The sequence below is a fragment of the Callospermophilus lateralis genome (assembly GCF_048772815.1).
Source record: "Callospermophilus lateralis isolate mCalLat2 chromosome 11 unlocalized genomic scaffold, mCalLat2.hap1 SUPER_11_unloc_3, whole genome shotgun sequence".
Classification (NCBI taxonomy): Eukaryota; Metazoa; Chordata; class Mammalia; order Rodentia; family Sciuridae; genus Callospermophilus; species Callospermophilus lateralis.
The window spans coordinates 3,855,042-3,870,006 of record NW_027510155.1 but is presented as its reverse complement, the minus strand read 5'-3'; positions in this window follow the sequence as shown (position 1 = coordinate 3,870,006).

Below are 14,965 nucleotides of genomic sequence, written 5' to 3'. Positions count from 1 at the left end.
AGCTAGCATAGCAACAAACATTTTCTCAGGAGTGCAGGGGTTTGAATGAATAGAGATAAGTTCTTGACTCTTGATGAGTCAATTGTTTTAATTGTCCCCAAGTTGGTAGTTCTGCAGATCTTGTAGAAGATGATCGTCTGAATAAGGATTGAGGATCATCAAAGTTCATTCGGGAGAAAGATGGAATCAAGGTAGTCATCAAATCTTCCTCAGGAACTGTGGTCAATGGTGAGGTGTATCGGAGACTTGGAGGACACGATCTGTTCCGCTTTCTGGTCTGGAGGCTGGACATAGGGTCGAATCAGTCTGTCAGGAATCCAAATGGGGGAATCTGGGCCCTGTGGGAAGACACAAGCATATCCTTGACCACAAGTCAGGTCTTTTCCATTTACCTGTTAAAAGATCTTTCCATTTTACCAAGGGTTTTGCTGATATTTTTTCATTTTCCTAATGTCCTAACATGGGAGTTACTCCTTTATAATCACAATTAAGATGATTAATCACAAACAAAGCATGTTGTAAAACATGATGAGGAGAACTATATTTATATTCTCCTTCTTGAAGTTTAGCAATTTGAGCTTTCAATGTTTGATGAGCTCTCTCAACTATAGCTTGTCCTTGAGGATTATAAGGGATTTCTGTAGAATAAGAAAATTTAAATATATCACAAAAATTTTTTAAAAGCATTTGAAGTATAAGCTGGTGCATTATCTGTTTTTAATGCTTTAGGCATTCCCAAATATGAGAAACAAATAAACAAGTGTTGCACTACGTCTTTATATGCTTCCCCAGTTCTTGCTGAGGCAATAATCACATGAGAAAAAGTATCAACAACAACATGAACATAACTTAATTTTCCAAATGAAAGAATATGAGTAACATCCATTTGCCATAGATCATTAGGTCTTAAACCAGGAGGATTAACTCCCGTGGTTAAAGTTGGCAATAATGATGGACAGGTTTGACAATTTCTGACAATTGTTCTAGCTGATTCCCTAGGAATATAAAATTGCTGTTGAATGGCAGAAGCATTTTGATGATGTAAAGCATGACTAGCTGTAGCTTCCTGAACAGTAAGAATTTGGGGTCTAGTTAATGAATCTGCCAATGCATTGCCTTGTGACAATTCTCCTGGTAAGTTAGAATGTCCTCGAATATGCCCTATAAAATAAGGATGTTGTCTATCTAAAATCGACTTCTGTAAAGAATTTAAATGATGAAAAATTGTAGTCTTATGCTGAGGAAGAGAAGCTGTCTCTATATGAGAAAAAATTTTCACAATATACTGAGAATCAGTATATAAGTTAAACATTTGATCTTTTAATTGGGTAAAAGCCATAATTACAGCTATTATTTCTGCTCTCTGAGCAGAGGTTTCCTCTGTCTGTTGAACATAGGTTTTATCATTAATAACTAAAGATGCTCGTCCATTTGAGGAGCCATCAGTGAAAACTAAAGCTGCTGGTTGAGGTAAAGGTTCAGAAGAAAACAATTTTGGAAAAATAACAGGGTGATTCTTAACTAAATATAACAAAGGGTGAGATGGCAAATGAAATTTAATATGACCACAATATCCCTGTAAAGCTATTTGCCAATCTTCAGAATGTTCCATTAGTGTATTTAATTGATCTCTAGAATAAGGAATCACCAAATTATGCATTTCTTTCCCAAATAATTCTCTACTTCTATGTCTTCCTTTTATTATTAATAAAGCAATCACAGTAGGGTATGAGCAAATAACCTTTTTAGAAGTAACCGGCATATGAATCCATTCTAAAGGACCTGACTGCCATAATACTCCTGTGGGTGTATGAGGAGTAGGTACAATAAGAAAATCCCAAGTTTGAGTATAATCAACTCTTTGCAATTGTTGTTTATTAATAGCTTCTTCTACCTTATTTAAAGCCAATTTAGCTTCTTCTGTCAAAATATGAGAAGAACGTGGGTTAGAGTCTCCTTTCAAAATATCAAATAAGGGTTTAAGACCTGCAATAGTAAGCTTCAAAAATTGATGAATCCAATTAATATCTTCTAAAAGTTTTTGAAAATCATTTAAAGTTTGTAAATGATCAATCTGTAATTTTAAATTTTGATGGGAAACAGTTTGAGTATTTATATTTCTACCCAAATAATTGTAAGGAGGTGATTGCTGAATTTTATCTGGAGCAATGATTAAACCAAAATTTTGTAAAGACTGTGTCAACATTAATAATCTATGATGAAGCAACTGGACATCTTTATGAGCAATTAATATATCATCCATATAATGAATAATATAGTCATCTTTATATTTATCTCTTATTGGTTGTATTGCTAATGCAACATATTTTTGACAAAGAGTAGGACTATTTTTCATACCTTGAGGCAACACCTTCCATTGAAAACGTTGATATGGCCGTTTTAAATTCACAGAGGGAAGGCTGAAAGCAAACCTTTTATGATGATCAGGATGTAATGGAATAGTAAAAAAGCAATCTTGTAAGTCTATTACCATAACATGAAATCCTTTAGGGACAGCTACTGGAGAGCGGAGTCCTGGTTGTAAGGAACCCATATCCTCCATGGTAGCATTTATAGCTCTTAAATCTTGTAATAATCTCCATTTACCTGATTTCTTTTTAATAACAAATATAGGAGTATTCCATGGACTATTAGAAGGTTCTATGTGTTTTAAATTAAGTTGTTCTTTAACCAACAAGTCTGCAGCCTGTAATTTTTCTGTTGTTAAGGGCCATTGTTCTATCCATACAGGCTCATCATTTTTCCAAGTCATTTTATCTACTGTTTCAACAATGGCCCCAATTAAAAATCCTGTTGAGCCTCTTCTACAAGAGTACTACAGAGAGAAACTCCCATTTTAAACATTATATCTCGGCCCCATAAAGTAAAGGGAAGTGAAGGAATAACATATGGCTGAAAAGTTCCTGAATATTTGTCATCAGCCCATTTAAGTATTTGAGTGCTTTTTGCTACATTAGTAGCAGTTCCAAGTCCCATAAGTGTTGAGGGAGTTACTGTTGTAGGCCAGATTGAAGGCCAATCTTTTCCAGCTATACAAGTCAAATCTGCTCCTGTATCTAATAAACCATGATTTATTTTTCCCTGAATCTCTAGTTTTTTCATAGGACGAGAATTTTGAATTTTTTGAACCCAAAATGCCATATCACTAGAGCCAAATCCTTTTGTTTGTCTTTGTTCATTTGAAATAGCTCAGTTTCTGATAGATAAACAGGGGAGTAACAAGATTTGAGCAATTCTTTGCCCTTTATGAATAATCAAAGTCTTCTGAGATGAAGGTTCTATTAAAATCTTAATTTCTTCAGTTAAAAAAAAAAACTTCATTTTGGTATGCCATCTTAGAAGTTTACTAATGGTTTTGGGCAGAACAGGGAGCATAATGCATTTAGAATAGGCTTTGGAAAAGGCATCCTGACTACCTTATGGGTTCACTTTCATTTTTTCTGTGACCAATCCTTTTTACTTAAAATTCAATCAGGAATCACCCCTGGGACAAAGGACGTCGTTGAAGGTGTTCCCACAAGTGGGCTTCCAAGGTCTTTTACATTTGAAATAGGCTTTAGTGGTGCTCATTAACATATCTTTCAGTTAGCAGCCAGGTGTGTTTGAGTGAGGCCCATTATCTTTATTGCATTGTCATTATACTATCTATTCTATTTTATACTTATTCACTGTGAACCAAGAACCCTAGTTTTGAATATGTGAACAAAGAGCTAGAAAACTAGGGGTTTATTCTGAGACCTTTGGAGAGCTAAACTGAAGTTCTGGATTTCAAAATGTTTTTTCTGAATTTGAGATACTGCTTCCCCTACATTTAAAAATCTCGGGACTCATGAAGAGAATGAGTTAAAAGCTAGCATCATCAAATTTGTGAGGCCATAAGAAATTCAAAGGGACCCTGTCTCTAAATAAAAATATTTAAAAAAGAGGTGGAATTGTGAATCAGCCTCTGGGTTGAATATCTGGTACCAAAAAGAAAACAACAACACACACACACACACACACACACACACACACACACACACACACACATTTAAATAAATAAACAAACAAACTCTAATGAGTAACAAGCCCTAAAGTCAACAGCCTATCACATGCATGAGTACAACAAATGGATTTGTGGTTCTCTCCTGATAATTATCTCAGTCTTCACTATGCAATCTGGTGACATGCTGGACTCATGACACATGGAAGCCCACAAAAGGCTTTAGAAAGGAGCTGAAACCACCATACAATTATGGAACAAAATGCCCAGGTTTTCAACTGCTGATCTAAGCCTCACTAGACTAGTCAGAGGCAGGTGAACACTAAACTGCCCCACAGAGACCCTCTGGCCACAAGATTCTGGAGAGAACCAGGAAGAGTCCCTAGCCACGACTGCCAGTTTCCACCATTGCCATTCCTGTCAGCTTTAAGAAACCTTCCTACCCAGTCTCAAGATAACAAGGCACACATACCATTTCCTGGCTTTTGGGGTTCTCAGCGTTCTCCCTGTGATTTGTTTTCAGCTTCTGCATAACACAGAAAACTGGGCTCCAGATCCAGGACAGAAAGCCTACAAAAAGATTGAAAGAATGGTGGGCTCCAGACACCAAAAGAACAGAAGATTGTGGAAGCCCGCCTTCTCATCTCCAGCTGTGTGAGGATTGGACAGTTCTCACCTAAGAGACTGGTCAAGGCTTCAGGCACTGCCTCCAACCTGAGCCAAGTGGGCACAGAATCAAAGTCTGAATGAAAGGCTGCTCCATTGTCATTGTTAAAAGACTACAGATCAGGGCTGAGAATATAGCTTAGGCAGTAGAGTGCTTGTTTTGCTTATATAAGGACATGGATTCAATTCCCTGCACTACACACATACACTCCCGGAAAAATAAAAATAAATAAATTAGTAATGAACTTTGAGGACTAGGGTTATGGATCAGTGGTAGAGTGCTTCCCAAAAATGCAGGAGGTACTGGGTTGAACATCCAGCACCACATTAAAAAACCAACCAACCAACAAACTACTAATGGTATTATGTCCATCTACAACAAAAAATATTCAAGAAAAAATAAAGACTGTGTATTTGACTTGTGCACCCCCACTACAGAACTCATAAACATTTTTTATATATAATTTATACATATATGTCTTCAGACAGTATATAAAACTTTTTGTGATTTCTTTTCAAGTAACTTATATTATAGATATGCTTCACAACCCTGAAATCATCCCCATGTCATATTATTATTATTATTATTATTATTATTATTATTATTATTATTTGAGGGTCTGTGAATGCGGTTATTTTAAGGCAAAGTTTTCTTCCAATACTAAGACCTATTCCAGAGGGAAGTGCATTGGCATTTATAACTGTTTATAAGTTTAAACAATTTGTGAATAAATGTCTATATTTTTATTTATAAAAATGATATCACAATTTCTTTAATATTTTTTTACTTATATGTTTTTTGTCTCATAAAAAAACAGTTTGAGCTTTAAACTCATTAGCAATGTCCCCATATCACTTCCCCCTAAAAAATTGACTCACAGATATAATTCAAATTATTGAGATTCATAAATCTTGGATCCTTTATTTTAACTAGTGAAGTCTATAGATTTTCTTTTTATTTTCACCCTTAAATGAAGCCCATTTTGTATAACTTTCTTGTTGTGTAACTGACCTCTAAAATTCTGCATATTTTACCCCCAAGTCTTATCACTTTGGACTATTGATGTCTTGATGCAGGGGATCTCAGAGTTGTCATACACAAGGCAGGAAATAGATATAGTAAGATGTAAGACTGGAGTTTGCTGAGTATGTAGATTTTGCATTACAAAATAAGTATTGGTGGACTATATGGGAGTAGGGAGAAAAAGAGCTATGGAAAAAAAGAACTTGAGCAGTAGAGGAGTTCATTTGCTACAAGTCTACAATGATAGTATGAATATAGAGGGGTAGTGTTCTTGGAAGCGGTAATAAAATTTGGGGGAAAAGAAAAAGGTAATTTTTTGCACAGTTCCCAAGAAAGGGAACCAGGTGAATTTGTTCTGTGTTCAACTCTTCCCACCTAGGAGTGGAATTTATAGTTCATAGAGTATGTCTCAGTAAGTAGTAAAACACCATTTCGATGTAAATTTACACTTTGTTATGGCTACAAGCTGACTTTGACAATTCCAGTCACATTACATCTTTGCACTTGTTATTAATTAATTAATTAGTTCCATTATTTCTTTGTTCCTTTATTAATTCATTTTTTTAATTTGTTGTCATTGTTTTTACATTACTGGTAAATGTAAAATTGAATAAATATTATATAATTGAATAAATATTCTGAATGTTAACTTTTTCTTAAATATTGTTTTATGTGTTTATTCATACATTTACTTTTCATTTAAATGTTTTTATCCTTGGCCAGGCCTGAATTATATTAGACCTTAATCTTTGTTTTTGAAGACTAGATAAAATCACGTTATTCCAAATTACTCAAAGATCTATCATCTTGGCAGAACCCTAATCACCCACTAAAGTTGACCCAGTCTGGGTCAACTAAAAACTATGTCAAAACTCCTCTTTTTTCTTATACAAAACTTAATAAATAATTCCTCTCTCACTTTTATATGTTGGAGAGCAGACTAACTTTCCAAAGCAGCAGTTAATAACCTAGATGTGTTTTCCAACTAGCTCATTATTACTTTTAAAATATTTACATCCTTGACACTAAGAGTGTCACTAATTTCTTTTCTAAGTTTTGTAAGATCTCTCTCTCTCTCTCTCTCTCTCTCTCTCTCTCTCATATTACAAATTGAAATCAGATATGCTTTATTGCTAAGAAACACTCTCAGTCTTTAATAAAATATTTTATAAAGAAAACGGGTTTTGCTGATTTTCTTACAGTCTCACTAAGTTGCTGAGGCTGACTGACTTTAATGTTTTAGAATATAATCTTATAGAAGTTAGCATTATATATATATATATATATATATATATATATATATATATATATATATATATATACCATTGTGTGTGTGTGTGTGTGTGTGTGTGTGTGTATGTATCATTGAATACTCACCAGGAGTATATACACAATAACAGTAAAGAAAAAGTGAATGAAAAAAAAATGGAATGAATGAATGAATAAATAAATAAAACCAATAAAAAAGTACAAAGAGTTAATGTGATTAAAATTGTCAAATGTTGATTGTGGCCACACAAATTTGTAAAGCTACTTGGAAATGGTTTTATACTACCTACTGAAACATACTGTGTGAATTATCATTTCCACTCCAATGTGGGAAGAAATAAACACATAATCCATTCATCTGATTCTTTCTTTTGGGGACTGTGAAAGAGTTACCTTCTTCTTTAGCTTCTACCTTATTTCTGCCTCCAAAGAAACCACCCCTTACCCTCATGCTACTATTGATCCACCACTAGACTTTTTAAATCTGAACCCTTGAGCTTATCATTCTTTCCCTCTTTCCCTCACAGCACTTTTTTTCTCTACCCCTATCTACTCCACCAGTACTTTTTCATAAATACTCACTACTACATACTCAGCATCCACCAATCTCACATCCTGACCCATCCCAACCCTGCCTTTTCCATGGATCACTTGAGATCCCCTCCACTCAGATATCAATAGTCCAGAGTAAATTCAGGTTAGGGTGTTATATATGCCGGGTTTTAGACATCATTTACATAACAATAAGCCTATAAAAAGTGGAATGTATTTTACCTGAAGTTAAAAAGAAAATCTACAGACTGCACTGTTAAACTGAAGTGTCTAAAATTCACTAATCTCAATAATTTGAAAAAGGAAATTCTATCAAAAGTAGAGTAAAGAACATAATACATAAATTGACAAATTTGAAGACACACCAAGTATATATATCCAATGAGTGTCATACATTGGTGCTTTCAAAAGACAAATTAATTTGAAATAAATGTGGTAATGAGAGATGTAGTAATCATTTATTAATTATATATAATGGTAGTATATATGTATATGTATAAAATGCATTTCATATAATTATGAGAATATGTTGCAAGAAATGATCTCTACATTATTATTATTTTTTAAATTTTGCTGAAACACTATAAATACCTAAGTCTTGGTTTATGTATTACCAAATATTCAGGATACATTTTATACTTTATAAAATTTATCACTGACCAACAGACCTTTTTTTGCAATTTTTAAAAGGAGTAGAAATAAATACTAGAATTAGAACATAATGCCATCATTTATTTTTTATTTTTAATTATTTTTTAATTATATATGACAGCAGAATTCATTACAATTGTTATTAAACATATAGAGCACAATTTTCCATTTCTCTGGTTTTATACAAAGTATATTTACATGAATTCACTTCTTTATACATTTACTTTTTATAATAATATACATCATATTCCACCATCATTTATTTTTAATAAAGTTTTCTTAAAGAGAGAGAGAGAGATAGATAGATAGAGAGAGAGAGAGAGAGAGAGAGAGAATCTTTTCTTGTAGATGAACACAACACAATGCCTTTATTTTTATGTGGTGCTGAGAATTGAACCCAAGTCACACCCGTGCTAAGTGAGCACTCTACCACTAAACCAAAATCCCAGCCCTCCACCACAATTTCTAACACCATGAACCCTCCTCTTCCCTCCCAACCCCCAACAGGTCATTTTGATACACACTGAAGTATGCTATGAAGCCATAGAAAAGAGTATATACCTTACAATATGAACAGATAAACTTTTGTAACTCATACATAGCTTAATAATAATAATAATAATAATAATAATAATAATAATAATAATAATAATCTTTCCATTTAGAAGACAATAAAGTATACATCTGGTACTACTGATATCTTTTCCAAAATAAATAAATAAATAAATAAATAAATGACATCTTTTCCAAAAAAAGGGGGTCATTTGTGGGAAAAATAATGTTCTATGCTTTCTTAATATCAAGAATAAATTATTTTCAGAAGTAATATATATTTCAGTATAAAAATAAAATAGAACAAGGTTCCATGGCACACACTTCTAATCTCATTGGATTGGGAGGCTAAGGCAAGATAATCCTGAGTTCAAAACTAGCCTCTGAAATTTAGCAAAGCCCTAAGCAACTATGTGTGACCCAGTCTCTGTGTGCCCCTGATTTAAATTTTCAGTAAGAAACAACAACAACCAAAAGAATACAGAATATTGATGAGGAAACACAACAAATTCTCAGGAAGTAAAGATGGAGTAGAAATTGCTGTTATTTCTTCATGAAAACTGTTTATGTACATATGGAGTACTCCTCTCCAAGCAGCATAGACCTATAGAAATTATAGTTTTTGTGTACCATGACAGTATACAGTTACATGATAGCATAAAGCTAGAGCTATACTTGTCAACACAGTGGAAATCTGGGGCCTAGGAGGAAAGAGGAGGTACATTCAAAAAAATTAAAAATGATAAAGTTTGAGAAAAATTGGTTTCTAGATGCCAGAATGATTATTCATTTAATCAGAGTACAAAATACCACAGAAAAGCATTAAACTGAAGTTACATCTGTTAAATACATTACATGTATAATGGATTTCAAGGAATATATATAATTTAAAAATAAAAACATATTTATTTGCCGAGAGACAAAAATAAAATTATATTACTTTTTTTTTCTCAAATAATTCAATGGAATACTGGTTATCCTTCAGGTTCACGTTATAACCAAATCTAAGCAGAGCCTGCCTCACCAACCAGTTGCCCCATTTTACACAAGGGAGTAATGCCAGACAGAACTCAGCAGTATGGCTTTCTCGCCCCTCACTTCCCCATTTAGTACACAGTAGGAAGGAAAAATTCCATCCCATTCCAACACTCTTAGTCACCTACTGCAGGCATCCTGCAGCAGGTATGTTGGACCTGGACTCACTGATGGGTGAAGAGGTGGAAGTACACCAGCTTAAACCTGGAAGCTGCCACATTGAACTTGTTAGAGTCTGTAAACAAGTCAGGATGGAGCCTGACATTTTGCCAGAGGGAGTGGTTTGTGAAGTAACGCCAGTGAAACATTAAGTGTGGAGATTCCTAATTGGTTGACTGCTGTATCGAGTTTATGTTAATTAGATGCTCGTTACCCCTGGTTATTTTGCTGCAGGCAGATTGCGGCAGAACTTTCCTCAACTGGGCCTGATCAGGGTGAAGATGCTGGATTTCATACTTTCACAAAAAGCCAGAGGGAGGCAGAACAGGAAGGGCAGGGGATCATAACCAGGAAACATGCTCATCCGTAGAGGGTATAACTCTTTTTCTGTACATATCTAATCCCAACTTCAACAGTTGCCAAAAATCTCAGTCCTTGTCCCTGATGCTGACCCAATAACAAGGGCACAGTTTTGAGGAAAAGGAAAAAGCTGATTTATTACTTTGCTAGTAAAAGAGAAACACAGGAAACTCCTGTCACAAAGACTGTGATTCTGCCCATTTTCAGAAACAGGGGCTTTTATCGAGATAATTCAGAGAAAATTTTGACATTATGAAGGAGTTATCAGGAAAGAGAAGATCCGGGAGAATAAGATCAGGGAAGAGAAGGTCAGGGAAAAGAAAAACAGAGAAGATCAGGAAAAAACATGATCAGGGAGAAAATGAGGAAGGAAGTTTAGGGAAAATAGGATCAGAGAAGATCAGGGAAAAGTTAAAGGAAAGATAAAAGAGAAGATCAGGGAGGAGTAGGTTAGGGAAAATATCAGGGAGGAGAAGATCAGAGAGAAAATCAGGAGGAGGTTAAGAAAAACATTAGAGAAGTTCCGGAAAAAAGTTTAGGAAAAAGAAAAAAACAATTTGTAAGTTTCAAAGCCACAAGGGATATAGTCAAAGCATCAAGGGAACCCCTGTTATACAGCTGCAAGGAATGGACCAAGTAATTCTGTAGAGGTAGGGGAGCCTCCCTGAGGGGGGATCAGGGGTCTTTCTGGAAATAACAGAGCATATATGTTGGCCATGACCACCCACGTCAGCCAACATCAGGAACTCCTTCCCCTCATGGGCAACCTGGCAATTACAGTACATTAGGGCTAGAGTTCCTACCCTATCTTTTGGCCAATAACAATGTTATTCAGAACAAAAAAATATTGGATCATAAAAATCTAGAATTAGTGTTATGCTGTTGAATACTATCAGCAATGTTACAACAAAATAAAAAAAGAAAGGAGAGGGAGAAGATGAAGACCCAAATGTGATTTGTTTTACTGGGAAACTCAGGCAAAGCCCTTGCAATTCTAATATAAAGAAAAGTGAAGCAAAGGCACTCACTCTGTAGGAGTTGTAATTCACTTGTTAATTTGGAAGATAGTAATTTCTGAGATCTGAAGGCATTCCCAAAGTCTGAATTATTTCATTCTTAAGGTAGGTGTGTGCTCAGAGACAGATAACTCCGCCTAGAATGGGGAAGAAAGGTAATCTTGTTTCCTTTGGGATTAGGGATTAGGGAGTAGAGATTAGGGAGGGGCTGGGAGAGAGGAAAACAAAGAAACAGGTCTGTTTTACATATATGTTACAGTGCTAGAGCAGTCAGGGTTATGTTCAAAGCACAATATGGACCACTGTTTCAATGGAGCACATTTTGAAAGGTTAAAGTGACAGAAAAGAACACTTACAAATAGCTTCTGGGCAGGATCTGTTCAATATTAATAATGTTCTAAGTTGATTCTAGGAACCTAAAATAAAAAGAGGGGCTCTGTCATTAGAGGAGGTCCCAGAAAGGGGAACTAGACTCAGAACAAGTGGTGTCCTTGGCATACAAGAATGAAAAAAAAAATCAGTGCATGCCAATCAGAGACAAAAATTTATTTAAAAAATCAGATAGATATCCAAGGGAGAATGCAAGGCATTTTTGGAGGGAGAAACAGCAACCCATTGGTTGCAATAGCTAAGGGCTGAAGACAGAAGACAGAGCTGTTACACAATTTCACACCAGTTTTTCTAGCACTAGCTTATTTCCCTGGTGTCCTGTTACTTTTTGCAGGCAAGGACCTGGGTCAAGGGCATGGATGGGTTGCCCAAGTGTTTCCTGTTTTGCATGTCAAATGTTCATGGGTGTTTCCTGCATTCTAGAAGTTCTTGAGTGCTCTCTTTCTCACTCTCCTCCCCCAACCCCCCCCCCCCAAACCTCCAGTACTGGGGATTGAACCCAGGGGTGCTTTACCACTAAGTTGCATCCCCAGAATTTTTTATTTTCATTTTATTTTTTTAATTTGAAGACTAGGTCTCACTAAGTTGTTGAAGGTCTCCCTAAATTATTGAGGCTGCCTCAACTTTGACATTCTTCTGTTACCAAAAATTTGCTTCTTGCCCCTGTTGCCAACAGAATAATGAGACATGGTTTTAGAGGAAAAAAAAGGAAAAAATAAATTTTATTGCTTTGTTAGAAAAGTAAAAACACAGGTAACTTCTGTCTCCAGAGTCTGTGATTCTACCAATCAGTGGGAACAGACGATTTTTGAAGGTGATTCAAAGGGTACATTCTAGATGTGTCCTAATAGGGGTCATAATTCACTTGTTAATTTGGGAGATTAACTGTATCTTAACTTAGATCTTAACTTAGATCTTCTGGATCCAACTCCCAAAATCTGAATTACTTTATTCCTGAGATAGATGTGTGCTCAAGAATTGATAACTGGGTTTAGGATGTGGAAGAAGGGCAATCCTGTTTTTTCCAAGATTTGGGATTAAAAAAAATGTCCATTTAAAAATAAGCCTTCAATGGCAGAGCAGCAAAGCATGAAGGGAACAATTAGACTACTGTGTGTCTCAATCGTCACAAGTATGTCCCACCTCTCCATTTAGGTGCTTCTCCTTTGAGACTCAGTAGTAGCACTGCAGAAAAACAAAACAAAACAAGGAGAAGAAAAACACTTTCACTCATTTTCCAATGCACTTTGGAATAAAATCTAAATGCTTCATTATGCATTAAAATTGTACTTAAAAGCCAGCTACAGTGACACATGCCTGTAATCCCAGCAGCTTGGGAGGTCGAGGGAGGGGAATCACATAATTGAAGCCAGCTTTAGCAATTTATTTTACTTTTTTTTAGAGAGAATTTTTTTAATACTTATTTATTAGTTTTCAGCGGACACAACATCTTTGTTTGTATGTGGTTCTGAGGATCGAACCCAGACCTCACGCATGCCAGGTGAGTGTGCTACCACTTGAGCCACATCCCCAGCCCCCAGCTTTAGCAATTTAGTGAGGCTGTATGCAACCTAGTGATGCCTTGTGTCAAAATAAAAAATAAAAGGGCTGGGGATATAACTCAGTAGTTAAACACCCTTGGGTTCAACCCTTGATTTAAAGAAAGAAAGAAAGAAAAAGAGAGATGGTACTTAAGGCCATTCATGTTCTTTCTTGCATTAACCTACTCTTTAGCACTAAGCTACTTCCCTTGCCCTTTTTGTGACAGGGTCTTGCTAAAATTGCCCAGACTGGCCTTGAACTTGTCTTTCTTCTGCCACAGCCTCTGAAGTAGCTGAGTTTATAAGCATTTATCATCATGCCTGGCTGCATTTTCCCACTACTTTTGACATCTTCTTTTGCCTGTCTCCACCATAATAAAGATGCTGCAGCCTTTGTTTTTCTTTTTGTCTGTTTCTTTCTTTCTTTCTTTCTTTCTTTCTTTCTTTCTTTCTTTCTTTCTTTCTTTCTTTCTTTCTCTTCTTTTTTTTAAGCTTAGAGTTTCAGTACATTTTCTTTCCTTGAAAGGCTCTTTGCTTAGCTGGCTCTTTAAAGGTTCCATCTGAAAAATCGCACACCCCTGGGAAAATTTCCTTCACCACCCAACTGCATCTTGGTTATTCTCCATCACAGCTCTGGTCCATCTTTGCAGCATAAATCACTTTTGTCAGTGGATTTCATGACATAGTTTTGTGCCATTGAAGACTGATTTAAAGATAGGTAGTCAGTGTAGTTAGGTAAATCAGGTCTAATATCGAGTAAAATCCAAAATGAAGGCCACATTGAGAATGGAGTCAGAGAAAAGCAGAACAACTCTTGGAATGTTAATGTCCCCCAAGGCCCAGAGCGGATCCCCAATAAATGTTAATGAAACAGCTCCCAGCAAACTTGGAGATGCTAATCCAAAGGTCTTTCCTGCCCAGAATACTCCTTTGGCCCACCTGTGCCCCACACTTTGGGCTTTCCCACTTACATTCCATCACTGAAAGGTAACAGAACAGAAGACAGGAATGTGGGAAAGTTAAAAAAAAGACCTTAGCTATAAAAGGGTAACACATTCTCCCTTCCATGGATTCCACCTCTTGGGTCCTCCTTCTTCCTCCAGGAGAAGTCTTTTCTTCTGTCCTTTAATAAAGCTTTTACTTTCCCCTAACCTTGCCTCAGCATGCTTCTCTGGTGTTATACTTCAACATTGGGGAAGCAAGGACTCATCACCGGTAAACACCGGTAACACCATGGCTTAGAATATAATTGTTAAATGCATCATTATACTTGTCTATTTGTAACACATACTATTTTATTGGTTTGTGTTCAACTTCAAGGCAGAGCCCTGCTGAATAATTCACATTAACTCCCATCATGGCCCAGTTCAGTATATGGTTTAACTTTGCTCAAATTTGCTTTTTTAAGTTGTATATGGACACAATACCTTTATTTTATTTATTTACTTATTTTTTTTGTGGGGCTGAGGATTGAACCCAGTGCCTCAGATGTGCTAGGCAAGCACTTTACCACTGGGCTACAACCACAGCCCTCAGATCTACTTTTTGAAAAACATCAACAGGTACAAGGATAAAGGTGGGTACACAAGTGCAAGAGAGGATGTAGCTAAGCAGAGTGAATTTCAAAAAAAGTCAGGCGAGAAGGAAATGAGAGAAGTCAATATTGGAAGATAGCCATCTTAAGGTACTAAAAGCCTGCACCTACTCACAAAACATCTGACTACTCTTTCAGAAGATATTTCATGGG